This window comes from Patella vulgata, chromosome 5, assembly GCF_932274485.2.
Source record: "Patella vulgata chromosome 5, xgPatVulg1.2, whole genome shotgun sequence".
Lineage (NCBI taxonomy): Eukaryota > Metazoa > Mollusca > Gastropoda > Patellidae > Patella > Patella vulgata.
The window spans coordinates 65,577,777-65,594,091 of NC_065883.2; the positions used below are offsets into that span (position 1 = coordinate 65,577,777).

The window sequence follows — 16,315 nt, forward strand, 5'->3', positions numbered from 1 at the left end:
GACACGATTTCTCAAGGCCAAGGTACGGATAAATCGATCCTGGGCTTGAGTTGTCGCCCTTGGTCGACCTGAGCGTGGTCTGTCCTGTACAGATTGTGTATCACGGTATCTGGACCATAGCCTGCTTATGACAGACTGAGAAACATTCATCGTCCGCGCCACAACCGCCTGTGTTGTGCCGATCTGTAGCATGCCAAGGGCACGTAACCTTTCATTTTGGGTAAGCCGACGCATATCAAAATTTGTTTTCTGGTCACTAAAACAATTAAACTGATGTTTCCACCCTGGAATTCAATGCCACAATGACTGTAACATTCAAAGTCAGAGTCGTGCAAATCTTGGGTTGGACCCCCATGATGATCCCAAGCATCACCTGCATTCCATGCGGTAGCTATTGGTGCGTTTGGGCGTCACATGTAACTGGAAATGTTTCTTCTGTTAGGTTCTATAGTGACTTTTTTCGTAGTCATTTGCATATTTTAGTATTATGCCCCCAAAATCAAATATCCCCTACTTTTTTTGAATAGTATACATCTATCTTGTAATTAATTCACCGGATCGCCAAGCATCAGCATTTCATAAGGTAGTATATTTTTTAATCTTGTTTTGTTTCTTTCATCAAAGTGTGAGAGGCACGTGTTTGGTAAACAGAATTTTTACCAGATTTACCCGGAGAATCTGACTGAATGGTTAATTTCAGAGAGAGGTTAAGACCCAAATAAAATAGGCATTACCCCAAAACTTATTTTATCCGTATTAATGTATGAATGATATTACATTTCTTGACGACACTATAAACATATTATACATATCTACCAACGTAAATCTTTTTGGTGTAAAAGGGATCCCATGGAATACAATCGCCAGGAGTTTTAATGGGGTTTAAATGGAGGGTGAACAGAATGGGGGTCCAGAAAATGACCACCATATCTTCAAATCTAAACTAGAATCTTCGGTCATTCGATGGAACTTTTGATCTTGTATCCAACTCAAAATATAGGGGCCAGGGACATTTGACCCCCCACCCCCTTCCCATTTCTCTAGGTCCGGTACTTCCATATATATGGATCTATTAATATATACGTAGTGGGCTAGGATAGACCAAATTATTTTTATAAATACCAGTACTTCATTTAGATCTCATTCAAGATTTGTTGCTCTCAAATAATTGTTTTTACTATAATATATTATTTCGGTGTATTTGATGACAATATATAAATTGCTTAATGCAGTGGACGCTTACGGTTTGCCCCCGGATCCATTCACTTAATCTGATGTGTGCATTTGCTGTCTGTGGTGTCTATTGGTTGATTATGGTCCTGTTATGTGAATAAATATCTGAATATTTTATATACCAATTGAAGTCAGAAAATAGGCAGGTTTAGCTCTTGCAGAATACCCCCTTAAAGGGGCAATAACACTCTTGCTGGCTTCACAGCATCAGAAAATAAAAAATAGCCTTATTCTAAGTACTAGATGTGTTAGTGTCTTACCTGTTGTGTAAATTATCCATTAAATCCTATTTTACTTGTCCAGAGGGTTCAAAAATATTTTTAAATCCATGTCACATTTGAAAAGCTTTACGTCAGGCTTTTCAAATCATTTAGTTGAATTTTTTAAATTAGGTGTGTTAAGATGAAATTTATATCACTTAATCGATTGTCTTGTGAAACTAAAACTAGTGACATGTAGCCATTGTTTGTTAAATATTGATTTATATAATATGGTACGCATGTTGACACTGCTTACCTTCATAATCTTACAGGTATAATATTAAAATAACGGTTGTATTTATGCCCGTCCTGAAAAATATAGTCTTATATTACTAGATTTAATATATTAAATAAACACTTTACTAATTTTAGGGCCGAGGCATTGTGACGCAAAAATGCACATGGTACGCAGTGGGGAGTGGAACAGTATGCAGTTTGAACGCCAGTCTTCAAACACCTAGGTTACATTTTCCACCCCACACTCATTCCCCACAACAATATAAAAACTCAAGGAATTTCTTTCACTTCAACAATGGAAGAGTGTTTGAATTTACCTTTTCTGTCGGGATTTTGTGAATAGCAAGGTTGGTTTCTTCATGTCAGTAAAATATTACAGGGAGCCAGGCAAGGAACAGCGTGGGGACGATAACCCGGGTTCGGTGTACACATTAGCGTTCACCTAATGGAACGCTTGACAGTGGGAATTCGTGGATAGGCGGAAAGAGGGTCACTTGGGGTTGAGTACGACCGAGATATTATGGCGTAAAAATGCACATAAACAGGAGGATGCTCAAACACGTAAGCTACTTTTTCTTCAACCTCAATAATAAAAGTGGTATATATATTTTTAAGAATATAAGATGTTTTGTTTACTATGCAAAAGAAAAAAAAATCCCTTTTGATTTCTGTCGCATAAATGATAGCTAAAGTCACTGTGACAGTGGCGCATGAGTATTGCTACTCACGTACTCATCAAGCCTCTGGGCGGAAACGCACAGAAACACCGCAGTACGGACAACCCATTTCATTTCAGTTTCATATATTAAATAATATTATTTGGCCATGAGCCAAATATTCCTTGGCTATGGACCAAATATAACGTCAGTTTTCAAAATAGCTTTTGCCCACCAGAAAATATTACGAACGAAATTTTCATCATTCTAGGTAAGTGCTTATGTGGGGACTCAATCCCTTGTCAGTGATGCAGGACGGAGGGCCTGACAAGGACAGCTGTCTAGTGCTTCGGATGAGACGAAAAACCGAGGTCCCGTGTATACATTGGAATGCACATAAAAGATCCCTTGGCAGTTGGAATTCGATATAAGAGTAGGCGATAGTGCCGCTGCCCGGGCAAAATTTTCCTCATAGCACACTGTATGGTGTATGCCCGTCTTCATTAGCCCAGCATAGGAGCAGAACAGTAGGACGTTAAACCCCATTTCATTTCATTTCTTCCCCCAAATTTTTAAATCTAACCCACATATGACGTCATATGTGCTAGACCGTCGCCAGAGTAGGGGAGTGTGCAGTTTTATTGTCAAGATTGTCCGATAGAACTGCCCAACCCTGCTTCCTTCACAGTGATCTGGAAGGCGGTGTGGGTGTGAGAGGGGAAGGGGTCGAGGTGAGAGTTGAAAATGGGGGAATGATGATGTGTCCCGAAAGTAAACTATGTCATGTGGGCGACTTAACCAACGTGTTTTTACATTTCTAAGAAATAGTGTCTAGACGTTCGGATGGGACGATAAACCAAGGTCCCGTGTACACATTACTACGGTACACTTAAACATACATTATGCAAGAGCTAAATCTGCCTATTACAGATCTTTCGTTAGACCTGAAATGTTATATAAATTATTAATTAGAAATTTATTAACAAGACCCTAAATGCTATTTAGACCCTAAAGGTTATATAAACTATTAATTAGACATTTATTACTATTAACATGACAAGACCATAATCATCTCTTGGTACCATTTGATGGGTCCGATTTTCAACGGCCATTGTTGACAATGAAAATAGATGCTACAATGTTATTAAAATGAGTATTTCTGGGCGCAGTGTGAAGAAATTTGACTGAAATTTTCAGCATATTTCCGTTACATTATCTATTTCTTTTTAGCTATTATAGCCCAAACTGCCAACCCTTTATCTAATCTTCCATAATGCCATGATTTATATATCATTCAATCTGATTAAAACACAGACCCTATTTTAATTCGTTTTTATAGTCCAAATTTCGTTTTACTTGTCTTTACTACACTAGGATCTGGAAGAGTTGTTATAATACCGGCGTTCTGGTTGAAGTCAGGGGTTAGCCGGTAAAACGGTCGGCTACGGCGAGTTCTTGGAGTGCGATGTACAGAACTGTGGCTAAACCACTAGAAACGTCAAAGCTCATTGATTAATCAATGTCTGGCGTCATAGGTTCAAAAGTCGCACTCACGACCACTGACGCGACCTTCCAGTACAACCGGTCAGATCTTCATGTAGTGTAGGCCATCGAAAGTATACAAATAACCAACTCTCGATGGCATCGGATATGTAATACAATATCATTTGGGATCTAAAAATTTAATCTGCATCAGCTGTGAGGGTTATGACATACTATTATGTAAGATATAATGGGTTGTCAAACTTATTTGCTCGGTTTGTCTTTAGACAAGTATATGATATAAGATTTAGGCTTAACACGTATCGACACCTTTTGTCTAAAGATAAGATGTTTGAATCTTAATAATTAGTTATCATTGTTCTGATTACAAATGCTATTAACTAGGGCGTGCCTATCTGACGCGACAGATATTGCTGCACCTTATAAAAAGCCTAGTTGAGAATCAGATAGGCTTGTCTACGATATCACCTTAGGTGGAAGTGGACGTAAAACACCAGAAACGAACGAACGAATCAGATAGGCAGACCTGGAGAGAGACGGGCGAGACCTGTAGAGACGTCGAGAGAATTCGGCCCGGACCTCGGGAGAGGGCCTGCCCTCGACCCCGGAGAACAGGGGTCCTGTGAGGCCCAGGAGAAGCAGCTATAGATAGACGTAACTATACCCAACCAAATGATGTTCATATGTAGAATTGTACCTGTAAATATGTTATCCAGTATTGAAATATCTTTTTAATAAATAAGAGTTATGTATTGTATCACTGTATCACAGATACTCGAGATTTTAACTTGATTAGAACGGTTCGCCATTTAAGAATTTAATCTAAAAATGGGAAAACGAGGCTAAGTCTCGAATATACCAATGCCCTGGTTACCACTAGGCCAGATCGTGTCAAAACTACAAACAGACAACTTAACTCAGAATGAAGTAATTTGAATGAAATTTTCATTTTACATTATATATTTTTGAGCTACTGCATTATAGCAAGAACGGTCAGCTCTTTAACTAAATCTTATATAATGTATCTTTAACGGAACGTTTGATAGTGGGAAATCGTGGATTAGTAGGCTGAAATAGGGGCCTAGTGGTGGTCATTTGGGGTTTAGTATGACCGAGACATTGGCATAAAAGTATGTCGCGTAAAAGTACACATGAATAGGAGGAATGGTACGCACTGGAGAGTGGAACATGGTGCAGTTTGAACGTCAGTGTTCAAACACGTAAGTTACATCTTCCAAAGTGACCCCCACCCCTACAACAATAAAAAAAAAATCATTGGATTTCTTCAACCTCAAAAATGAATGTAGTAGTATTTTTTGTAAGCATGAAGATGTTTTGTTCGCTGTGCAAACAAATCCACTGTGCCGGTGACTGTATTGCTACTCATCATCACCAGGCCCTTGGGCGGAAACGCACAGGAATACCGCAGTTCGGGCAAAATGTCCGGGAGAATAGTTGGAGATTAGACCGCATTTCATTTCAGTTTTCATATTACATGTAAATAAAATTCATTGGCAATGAGCTAAATATTCGTTGGATATGAGCTACATATTCTTTGGCTATGAGTCAAAAAACCGGTGGTTAAGAGCCAAATATTCGTTGAAAGGAGCTAAATATATCGCCAGCTTTCAAAATAGCTTTTGCAAACCAATCATATGGGCTCGAATGTCGACGGCACCAAGTCGCCGCTAGTTGAAACAAGTAGCAGAAAAAATATCCGTTCTCTGCAAGCGTGGGTTTCATCATGGGTATTCATGGCAGCCCAATTCAAATGAATTTGTTGGTGTTTTTAAATCGCAAAATTCTACTTAAAAATAGTGTTGAATTGTTATCGATTATTGTCAGATGTTTCGAGAAATGATTCCTTTTGGCGAACAAAGAAGAATCACGGTGAGGGTAAAGATTCCAAAATAGCCCTAGAACCGAGATGGTGTAAAGCGTTATTTTCATATTACATGTGTATAGGGACGACAGTAACGATGTGAGGACAAGAGTCCGATGAGGCGTCGTTAGGACAGCAACTAGCTCACTAGGTGCTGTAAGAGGCGCCCAGGGCGACCACTTTCCGTTGCATAGTCTTTATCATCCAGACAAATACGTTGAAGACTAGGGGGTTCTGGGTGACCGAGACTATCAGTTGCAGTAAGTTGGAGCCAACGCCAAGTTGTCCACAGTCAATACAGAGCTGCCCCGGAAAAAGGATCAAGATCAATCTTCACTTAATCTATTCTTTTCAACATCCAAGCTGCTTGGAACAAAATGTGGACAATACCATAATATAGTTTATATAGTGTAAACCATTTGTGTTAATGTAATTTGTTGTATATACTGTAAATAGTGAACTCGTCTGTTATAATTGGACATACCCGATTTAAAGTTTGAGCCACGTGTCTTGGTATTCATCGAATCTCCTCTCAACAGTCTCAGCGTCTTGTAAGGTATTCTATTTTAAATCTTTTTTTTATCTCTTTTATCATATTGGGAGAAGCTCGCATTTTGTAAACAGAATTTATACCAGATTTATGAGGCGAACCTTGCTGAATAGTAAATTTCAGAGAGAGACATTACATAGAAATCTATTAATGGATGAATGACCTCACATTTCCCGACGAACTGGTGGCCCTATAAACACGTGGTTGTCTACCAGCGGAGTTTAAAGGAGCTAAATCGCTAATATTTGGGACCTAGAAATTGAGACAAATGGGTTGCAACGCATATAATATTGCAATATGAGGCTAGGAGGGTGATCACCATAAGGCGTTCCTAGAGACGTACACTTAGTATAGCCGCTTCGGCTACATAGAGACAATATGTAGGATTTCAACCGTTATATGCTATCATAGATGTTATAGTTTCCAGTATTTCTTATACCTTACATAACAACACAGGTATTCCGAGGATTGGGAGCTGTGACATCGGATCAAGTGGATCGAATACACAGTAGTATATATTATCTGTCTTTTTGGGGCCGTGGCACAAGATAAGTGTCGCACATATCATACAGTTACAATATAGATCAGCAAAAAGGAATATGTTCAGTTATCGTCGTTGGAAGCACAGTGTAGTATCGGTTGTCATGGCTACCGTTGTTACCATAACAAAAATAAGGAAAAAGGAATTTGTTGAAAATTTCAGTAAAATTACTTCATTCTGAGTTATCGTCGTTGGAGAGAGAGAGAGAAATGGGGTTTAACGTCCACTCGACACAAACTAGGTCATTTCTGGACTAAGATATGGTTTAATTTTATTTCAATAATTCGCTTGCGCGTAGGGGTCTTTATCACTGGGAGGAAACCCACGAGGTTGGAATCATCGTTGGAAGCACGGTGTAGTATCGGTTGTCATGGCTACTGTTGGTACCATAACAAACAAAGTCTCGATTATCCATTTTTTAATTAAATCATTAGATGCCAATCGTATTTAAATCTGTTGAAAATGAACATCACCCGAAGTTCTAGTGAGTTGATTATACGCTTTCATGTAAATAAATGTCTAATTAATGATTTATAATATAACATTTGAGGCCAAACGAAATATCTGCATTAGTTAGATTTAGCTCTTGAATAATGCATCTTCAATGTACAATAAACACGTCACTATTTTCAACTCTAATTAACATCGTGATACACCCAATATAATACATAACACGTTGACAAAATCATATTTAATACAAACGATGGTTTCTGATTATTAACTTCTGTTTGTTGTCATCTTTTTTGCAACCGTTGCTCTAAAGTGGTCTTTTTAAAGGATACAGAAAATTGAAAACCAGATATTATCAGCTGTCCTGGTGAAAAATACACTGGATTCTTGGGGACGTTTTCTGAAAAATAAAAAAAATTATAAGAACTCGCTGATATTATATACTTATTATATCAATTAAAGGTTAAACGGGTGCCATTTATTCAACTATTCAACATTGTTCTATCCTTTATTTGTTTGGACAGACTTAATCGGTAATGAAAATAAAATAAAACCTAGTACGAACAATCCAAACTATTTGACAAAATTCGAAGTCCTAAAATACGGTATCAGCAACATAGTGTAATCGGCAAATGGACGGTTCACCCTGTGCAAAATACATTGTAGCAGGTGACCGGAAGAGTAAGCTTACCCTGCCTGGCACACACCCGCCATAGCTGCATCCATGCCATTAGACGAAATCTCGGTAAAATAGCCTATTAGCAAATGGACTGTCCATATGCTTAATGTACATGATGAACAGTACTAACAGATGTAGACATAATCAGGAAAATATTATAAGCGTCAGTTAAATATATCTAGAATAATAGTCAAAAGAGACATGTTATATTAACTAATCAAGTTGATTAGCGGCCAAAAAACGTTTTGGAGGTTTTTCTAAGTTTAGTGGGCAAGTATCCCTGTAGTTGAAGCTAAGATAACAAATGTCTCGATCTACTTAAAAACATCAATAAAAGGAACAAGATCTAGACTTGAGACATATAAAATATAACTTTGTATCTGTAATAAAAATAAATTTGTGTAAAAAGTACAAAGACTAGTAATGGCTTTCCTTTATTTCGGTACCCCAGTTCATTTATTTATAGCATTTTTTGTTACCCAACGAGCATCTCAATTCTTGTTGACATTTTACTCTGAAATCGATAAAAAGGCGTTTGAATTTACATTTTCTGTCAGGTTGTACTGAATATTCAGGAATTTCAGAATTTGAGGCAGTAGATGAAAGAATTTGAGGCAGTAAATTCTGGGGAAAAAAGACAGATATAAATAAAAGGAATCAGCTAAGAAACTAAGAAAATGACGGGCTATAAATTCCTCCCAACAGACGTAGATCAAAAAGTCGAAAGGCCTTTAAAACTATTCTATCTATCGACCTGTTTGTGTCATAGAGATAGTGCCATGACCTTGCTCTCTGACCAGAACGTCCGGGTTACTATCCCGGTGTTACTATCTCATTGTCTGTGATGCAGGACAGAGAGTCAGGCAAGGAACGAACCATGTCAAGACGTTCGGATGGGGACGAAAAACTGAGGTCTCGTGTACATCCAACGGAATGGTTGATAGTGGCAATTCGTGAATTAGTATGAGAGAAAAGAGGGCCTGGTGAGGGTCACCATAGGGGAATGGTACGCAGTGTGGAGTGGACCATGATGCAGTTTGAGCGTCAGTTAGATTTTTTCAGAGTGACCCCCACCCCTACAAAAACCAAAAACTCATTGGAATTCTTCCACTTTGAAATTGAAAGCAGTATTATTATGTGACTGGTTGATATATTTACTTGTATTGGCCTTTTGTCTAGACTGCAGATCTATTTTTAGCACTGCTTGATTGTATGTGTTGTTTTTAATAAAGTTTTCGTGAATGACTTTTTCATACCAATTTCAAGGTGACGCATTTTAAATTATCATCGATCGCCTAATCTTGAAGTTTGAGGCACGTGTGTTGGGTGAAGAAATATATAACTGTCTTGTAATTCACCGGATTCCCCAGTATCAGCATCTTATAAGGTATTCTATTTTTAATCTTTTTTGTCTCTTTCATTGAAGTGTAAGAATCCCGCATTTTGTAAACATAATTTATACCTCATTTAGTCCATGTGACAGACCTCGGATTTCGGAGTATCATTACCAATTTGATGAATAAATTCAACCATGATTTTCAGTTAGCCTGGTGCCCGAAGTGTTCAAATTTGGCTGATGGACTTCCGGTTCACTTTGCTAAATGCCATTTTGGCGGCCATCTTTAAAAATGGCCGCCGTTTTTTCATTGCAATTGAGCGCGTCAAGGAAACCTTCATAACTCTTTCACAGATTGACCTATTGATATGGAATATGGCTCAAAATGTTCGCAATAACATTCTACAGCTGCTGTTATATGACACATGTTGGTAAATGAATCATATATTTTCCAAATCAACAGATTATTCTGAAAAAAGCAACGTTTTGGCATTTTTTTTCAAGATTTATTTTATAAGTTCACTACCAAATCATGTTCAGGGTAAATTTAGCCAAATTTTGTGTGTGGTCTTCTTAAGTTATTCATTTGGCATAAATAAATACGCTCAGTGACCCCGTCTGTACAGCTGCGGTGGTCGGAAACTCAACAAAAGTCTTGAGCAGACTGTCAATTTTAAAATGTTGAGCCTCGGCGAGTTAGGGTACTAACCATGTGGACGTTTATTTAGGGTTGTCGCAATCGCAACGATATTTGGGGACCGGTTGTTTCTGAAGAAAAATTTGTCACTGAAGACGATTTTGATATTATGTCACTTCTGTGACGTCATTTTCGGTTGAATCCGTCCGATTTCCAAAATGGCCGCCAAAATTTGACAAAAATGAATTTCTTGTTAGGATGGATGAGTATCACGCAAAGCAAGACTTGTGATATATCATATATAGGGTTTCCGTAGTCATTGTACTTTGAATTGATCTATAAAATTAGTTTCCCAAAATCCAAGATGGCGAAAATTCAAAATGGCAGTCAAAATTTGATCGATGCCTCGGATAATCGTTATTTTACAGTTTGATATGCCCTGTAATATGCCGCTTAGGGGTTTTCGATGTCACAGAACATAAATACAACCTCTAAAAAAAGGGTTTCCAAAATCCAAGATGGCGGCAAGATTTTCCCTAAAATGAATGATTTTTCAGATAATTGTCATTTTTCTGTTTTGTACGGCTTGTAATATGTCCTTTATGGGGTTTTCAGGATCACTAAACTTAAATGTTACCTCAAAAATAGATTTTGGTAGATGATTGCCCCAAAAATAGATTTTTAATATCGTAGATGATTGCTTAAGAACAAAACGGGACAATTGTCAGTCTTTCTATTGGCTTTGCTTATTATAAAATTGTGTAGTAGTTTTTTAGGGGAGGATGGAATTAATTATACTAGATCTCGTAAATCAGAACAGAAAACAAGATTTAATATTATTCCAGCAAAACTGTATGGAATTTTAATATATCTTTGCAAATATATCTAGTTGTTAAGAATTACCTATTCTGTTTGTTCACAAATGGGCCGAAATAGTGGCTCGGTGTGTAAGGCTCAACAAGGTCCGCAATTCGACCCCTGTGTCTGGGCAAATTATTCCTCATTTCACACTGTATGACAAATAGCCATCTTCATTGACCAAGTTAGAACAGTAGGAAGTTAACCCACATTGCATTTCATTTCTGGTCCACAAATCGTAATGTGATAGATTTTTACTTTGAAGAATCTGACAACCTTTTGTGGTATCATCTAGAATCTAGACAGATGGTATCATGGATTCATATTTGTAAATTGTGAAAGTGTAAAGTGTATTTCACAATAAGTTCTAAGTTTAAAAATGATAATTACAGAGATAGTTTGAAATACATTTACGACTAGGTATCCCAAAAGCCATGGCTCACGATTTCCTCTTTGTTAATGTCACAACCATCCACCTCATTGGAATTACTGTGACAATCGCAACTACTGTTTTTCTTCAGCAATGTACACTAGCCAAAGTACAAGTAGAAACAGGAGATCTCGGCAGCGACAATGATGATATCATTTTAATATCATAGGCCTGCCTAAAGCGAAAGAGGAAATTGGTCGACATTATTTTTGTGATGCCTAGTCGTAAATGCATTTCAAATTATCTTCGCAACGATTCTTTTTAAACTTTCAACTTGTTGTGAAATGGATCTGTCGATACGATATCTAGACTATACCACAAAAGTTGCCAGTCATAGAGTCTTTGATGAAAAACCGGTCCAGTTGTACCATATAACGAAAAAATGCGAAAAGTACCGAGATAAAAATCTGAAAAGTACCGAAAAATGCAGACAAAATACGGAAAAAGTGATAAATACCGAAAAAACTTTTTGATACTAATTACCGAAAAAATTCGAAAAACCCAAAATATCGAAAAATCAATAAATAACGAAAAAACAACACTAATTACCGAAAAAAAACCTAAGCCACACATACAACATGATCATCGTCGCTCCATGGCCGGTTTTTTAGACGAATTGGACAAAATTATTTTTTTCATTTTTTGTCCAACCGGCCCTTCGGGCGATCGCATGGCCCAATCAGCGCCTGCATTCAGTTGGCTATTGATCACAATATGTCCCGCATAAGACTAGTTGGGCATTGTAGGTGGGTCATGGGTCAGGCATTAGTAATTGAAGCATAATCAAATAACACACTATTTACGGATAACAATTTCTATAGTTTATTTCACTGCGACGTTTCAACAAGATTTCACAAGTCCTTATCAAGCATATAACATTAAGAAACAAGCCAACAGTGAGGCTGATGTCCCCCGTCCAAATCCCTAAATAAATAGATGACCAATATTAATTAATCGCACATTTATTTTTTTCAAAAGTATCGAGCAATCAAACTGATTATCAACTATACACTAAGTTTCATCACTCTCTATCAGACAGAATCAAAGTTATCTTGTCTCAAAGCATCAATCAATGAAATTGCTTAGCTCTGCTTAGCTTTAGCCCGAAATGTTAATTACTGAACTGCGAGTCAAGACATTCACCTAATGAACATTTACATCAAGTTTCAGCATTCTACCCCAATTAAAAGCAGAGTTATTGTGTTCCAAAGTCTTGACCAATCAAATTGCTTATCGCTCTTTAGCCTAAGCAGAAAATTCTCACGATCGAACTTAGTCAAGCTAATATCGCCCTGACTTCATTATAACCAAAGTTATCGTGCCCCAAAGCATCAACCAATGAGATAGCTTATCTCTGTTTACCCTAAACAGACAATGTTCGTCATCGAACTCCATCAAGGCATTCCCCTAATGAACGCCTACACCAAGTTTGAACATTCTACCTCAATTAGAATGAGAGTTATTGTGTTCTAAAGTCCCGGCCAATCAAATTGCTTATCGTTCTGCTTACCCTGAGCAGAAAATTCTCATTATCGAACTTAGTCAAGGTATTGATGTAATGAAACTATACACCAAGTTTTATCACTCGCACTTAATTAGAACTAAAGTACTATCGTGTCCCAAAACATCAACCAATCAAATTGCTTATCTCTGCTTACCCTAAGCAAAGAATTCTCATCTTCGAACTCATTCAAGGCATTGGCCTAATAAACACCTACACCAAGTTTAAACATTCTATATATACAAGAGCAGTGTGGACCCTCCAATGGGATGCAAAATCAGCTATTATGGGCAACTGTCCCAAGCCGTTAGATAAACAAATGCACATAGACAGGTATAAACTGTAATTGGTATAGATAAGCACAAGAATAAAAGATCAAACAATTATTTAAGCGGTATAATGAACCACGAGCAATAGGCCATAACAGTAAAAACATGATAACGACTTGTGAAATCTTGTTGAAACGTCGCAGTGAAATAAACTATAGTAATTGTTATCCATAAATAGTGTGTTATTTGCTTATAAAAGACATATTACAAGCTACATCAAACAGAAAATCGATCATTTTATGGAAATTCTGGCCGCCTTTTTGAATATTCAACACTCTGTGTTTTGGTTCATTTTAAGTTCAGTAATCCCATTCAATTGGATATTACATGTAATATCAAACTGTGAAATAACTATTATCTGACAAATTGGCCATTTGAGCAACTTTTGGCCGCCATTTTGAATTTCTGCCATCTTGGATTTGGGGCACTCATATTAGAGATTATTTTTTATGATCAATGTTTCTGATATCTAGTAAATCACTTTAGTTGACCAAATAGATAATTTGGCTTATATGGGTCTGAACAAGATTTTTTTTAGTAAACTTATGAACAGACATCATGAAAAAAAACCGAAAATATTGCTGTTTTCAGATTAATCTTTTATTTTGAAACCGAAAGCATTGACTAAACAACATGAATTATATACCAGCAGATTTAGAATTATATTATGAACATTTTGAGCCATATTACATATCCGTAGGTGAACCTGTTGAGGAGTTGTGGGGGTTTCCCTGACTTACACTATTTCAAATAAAAAAATGGCGGCCATTTTCAAAGATGGCCGCCAAACTCATATTTGGCAAAGTGACCCGGATGTCCATCAACCAATTTTGGACACTTTAGACCTAAGGCTAACTGTGAGTGCTCAAATAATATTATAGTATGTTTTTATGTAAAAAGAGGCTGTAAGCCTTGTGATTGTTAATGTTATTTTGTATACCTGATACCGAGGATGAGTATATTAATGGTTTGATTTGCCTAATTTAGCATATAATTATAATGATGTAATTTTCATTGGTGGTCTTATTCCACTGGTGGTTGGTCTGGGTTGTCCAGTGTGTTTTGCACACGGAGGGGCGCCATGTTTTCTTAGCAAAGAAGAAGTTTTTCCGTGTGTTGTCAAAAGCAGCTAGAGGGCACAAAAAACCGGTATCATTATACATATTTTGTTATATTTTACTGTATAAGCCATCAGTGGCACCAATTATTCTAATTATGTCATTTGTCACAGTGTAATTTGTATGCAATTCGTTCGTGAAGCTGGCGTGGTTATTTGTGCATAAAACCCGCTCGCCGTTAAGTAATAAGTCACGTGACCCCAATCAGCTGTTTTGTTTACATCCTTAATAGAATGAACTGTCAAAACTAATACGATACTTATATGCATAGTATGTTAACCTAGGATTTTTAGTAGTCATATGTCAAGGTATTTTCTGTTTATCTGTCAGACTTGTCATATTTCTTTTGTTATACTGACATGATAGATGGAATTTATCTGTGGCACTCTGTTATAATAGTATGGTTAGCTTCAGAAAGTATATTTTGTATTACTACGATGCTGCTACATATGGTATTGACGGTTTTGTGTTCAAAGTGATACAACGTTGAAATTAATAGTCTACAGATCCAAGGTGATGTAATTTCTTGTTACATGTTTCCAGTTATAAAGTCACAGCCTAGATGTCAAACCACTTAAGTGAAGTTATATTATAAACTGTGGATAGAGACGGCACGATATAATTCTCTCTCACCTTTCATCATTATTCCCTAATAGTTATAAGCTTACTTTGCTATGTGGTTTTAGAATTCATCCTTCATGTAGTGTCATAACTATTTCATTTATATATAGTAATAATATTTGTAAAGCAGCCTCTAAATAGTTTTAGTAGTCATACTAGTAGTCACATAGTCACAATATGCCCACAACTTATAAGTCAAAGTCTGTAGAAAATCTGACTCCTGCTCCATTAAAGCCTTCTGCTGGAGCCAGGACAGTAGTTAGTGCTGTTATAGAAACAAGAGGTATGAGAAAACTTACAGAAAAGAGGAATCAAACACAGGAAGAAATTCCACCTAATAGAAAGATCAGTGATGATACAGAAGTAAGAACAAAAGATGACATCTCACAAGTGCCTTTATCTAATAGTAAAAGGAAGTCTGCAGAAAAAACGAAGAGAATTCAGACGAAAACCCAGAAGCAAATTATGTCAAACATAGAGATTAGTGATGATGAAACAGAGGTGAGACCAGAAGATAGTGTATCACAGATAAGTGCAGATTCCGTTAGATCCAGTAAGAGGAGCAGTAGAATTGAAGAAGAGTTAAAGGGGGTTAATGATGTTATGGCCAGAATCGTTCGTGAATTAAAGAAGCCTGAAAGTGAAATAAAGAAATTTGATGGTAACTGCTTAGACTACAAGAAATTTATGCGTCAATTCAAAACGAAGATAATAAACAATGCATCAGATGATGATGAAATAATGACATATTTAGAACAGTACACAACGGGTGAGGCTCACAAGATCGTCACTGGCTATTCACACATTGATGCTCATGTTGGATACCCGGCGGCTTTAAAGGAATTACAGGACAGATATGGGAATTCAGAAGTCATAGCTAATACCTACATAAAAAAAGCTTTGGAGTGGCCAACTATTAAAGCCGATAACGTTAAACTGTTAGATGAATATTCTATCTTCCTGTTCGAATGTGAGGCTGCAGTAGAAAGTATTGATGCCCTTAATATTTTAGAGTACTCAGAAAACTTGAAAAGACTTGTACAGAAATTACCTTTTCATCTGCACGAGAAATTCCGTACAATGGCTTTAGACAAGAAAGATAAACACCAAACTGTTAAGTTCAAAGATTTAGTCCAGTTTGTCAGACGTGAAGCTAGAAAGGCATCGGATCCTGTTTTTGGAAAAGAAGCTATGCATCAGACTTCAAACCACTTCATCAATAATAAATTATCTGGAAACAGAAACAGAACTCCTTTAACAGCAACTGCTCATATTGGAAGAAATGGTAACACTTGTTGTAACCAAGTTAGTCAAAATAGTTATCCAGGTCAAGCCACTCGTCAGACTAGTTACCAAAGCCCAGCTCCCCAACAAACCAGTTACTCAAGTCAAACCCATCGTCAAACTCGACAACAAAATTATCAGAATAATTCAAGTCAAACTCAAGGTGATAGTCAACCTCCTGTGAACTCTAGATTTCAGCTTAAGCCATGT

The 16,315-nt window shown here is 37.0% G+C and overlaps 1 protein-coding gene across 3 annotated transcripts in view; it reads left to right on the forward strand.

Moving 5' to 3' along the window:
* The first annotated feature begins 545 nt into the window (after nt 1-545).
* The window catches only part of LOC126820456 (TNF receptor-associated factor 3), a 52,797-nt gene continuing 37,027 nt past the window's right edge, over nt 546-16,315 (forward strand). For 2 of the 3 annotated variants that reach the window (XM_050548456.2, XM_050548458.2), the window contains exon 1: nt 6,094-6,327. The gene's annotated coding sequence lies outside the window, so the exon portion shown is untranslated. Of the gene's footprint in view, nt 584-6,093; nt 6,328-16,315 lie in introns of those variants that run through there. The other variant, XM_050548457.2, reaches the window with a different exon arrangement.